This window comes from Chelonoidis abingdonii, chromosome 1 (genome assembly GCF_003597395.2).
Source record: "Chelonoidis abingdonii isolate Lonesome George chromosome 1, CheloAbing_2.0, whole genome shotgun sequence".
NCBI classification, from domain to species: Eukaryota; Metazoa; Chordata; order Testudines; family Testudinidae; genus Chelonoidis; species Chelonoidis abingdonii.
In genome coordinates this window covers 60,388,008-60,389,783 of record NC_133769.1, presented here as the reverse complement: position 1 = coordinate 60,389,783, position 1,776 = coordinate 60,388,008, and the positions used below count along the sequence as shown (strand labels likewise).

At 35.5% G+C, this 1,776-nt stretch overlaps 1 pseudogene; it reads right to left on the bottom strand.

Annotated features, from left to right (window-relative positions):
* Nucleotides 1-481: 481 nt before the first annotated feature.
* LOC116826431 (U2 spliceosomal RNA) lies at nt 482-609 on the bottom strand (annotated as a pseudogene).
* Nucleotides 610-1,776: the final 1,167 nt, after the last annotated feature.

Sequence of the window (1,776 nt, the reverse complement as noted above, 5' to 3'; positions counted from 1 at the left end):
GCATACTTTTAATGCTGTATTCTGCTTTCACTAACATCCTGCTTAACTTCAGTCTTTCTGTTTATGAAACAACTTAATGAGAATGCTGTTGTTGGAATCACTCTTTTGAGTAATTTAACATCCATAAGGGATTGTATGTGCAATTAAGCATTTCAAGGATAATTTCTTAAAATGAAAAGGCTGGCTTAAAATAATATCTTCTCTTGCAAGAAGGTGTGTAAATTCTAAGTGTAAAGTCTGGGACAGATGCCCATTATCCCCATCTGACTATGATCAAGTTCTGTATATATAAAAAGGTAGTAGCTGTAAAAGAGTAAATATTTTTATAAAAATAGAGTGCATATCTGCTATATGTCCTGCTATGAGGCTAATACACACGGTACATTTTTTATGTTTACTTTAAAGGAATACAGGGCTTGATTTTTCCACTGCCCTTCAGATTGTGTACTTATTTACTAGTAACCACGATAGTCTCCCCGAGGGGAGGTGCACTGTACCTGGAGGTACTACAATACCAGGTCAATGCATGGAGTGGATGAAGCAAGCTCCTGTTCCATCTCCCTGTTCTAAAAAATCATTTAATATATAGTCCTGTGCAAAATAAGCTACCTTTCTGATTTGGTAGCACCTTGCACAGGTGTAAGTGATTATACAAGGTGTAAGCAATGAAGAACTCAGGGCCACTATCTTGAAGGAAATTATTAAGCATATCTTAACTTCTGTAAACTTCTGCAAAATGTTATTTGGATTTCTTTAAGTCTAGCATTTCATCTTTAGTTTAAGAAATAATAACTTCCATTTATGTGGCAAAGTAGTTAAAGCAAGAGCCCTCTTCTCCTTCCCCAATTACTGTAATAGCAATTAACTGACAAACACATGTTGGTTCATACTCCATTAAAAACACAAGGTAGAGAAGGTTTTCCAAGTGGGAAACAAATAAGTCATGGGAAGGATGACACTGCTCTTTAGTTTTCTTTTAAAAGAGTTTCATTGATCCAAAATGCATAAATTTGTAGTGCACTTAATAATACAATAAGTACCACTCAACCATTTTTAGAACATATAGTCAGGAAATCAGCCCTAACTCATTAGTCTTCTTTTTCACCCTTTGTTCAAGAAAACATTCTCTATTTATAAGAACTTTGAAAATGATAGTCACCAAGATACTTCTTAAGAAGTAGTATAAAGTTTGTGATATAACTTAAAAACAAACCAACAAGGAACCTTTGCAATGTTTCAGTCTCTGAAAATATCCTTGCAGTACCTTGGCTATATCAAAATACTACTTATGGCCATGGAGAATGCTATGAAAGGTGCTGACTATTATTTATATGCAAAAAGTATAGGATAGTTACATAAATAATACCAGGTTAGTATAAAACTGAATGTTAATAGACTGCTGCAGTTCATTAGCTTAGTGGATTGAACATTGGCCTACTAAACTCAGGGTTATGAGTTCAATCCTTGAAGCTATCTGGGGCAAAAATCTGTCTGGGGATTGGTCCTGCTTTGAGCAGCAGGTTGGACTAGATGACCTCCTGAGGTCCCTTCCAACCATGATATTCTATGAATTCATGATTAGAGCAGTCAAGAATCAGGCATAATCTAAGAGTGCAACAAGATAGTCTAAATGGATCCTTTACATTAAAATTTGTATTTATGGACTTAAAGGTTATTTTGCAGTGAAGATATTTTGCTCCCTCCATGCACCTTGTATCAAGCTCACTGAATTTGTGGTCTCATGGAGGAGGTAAAAGCAGTTGACAGGACTGGAGC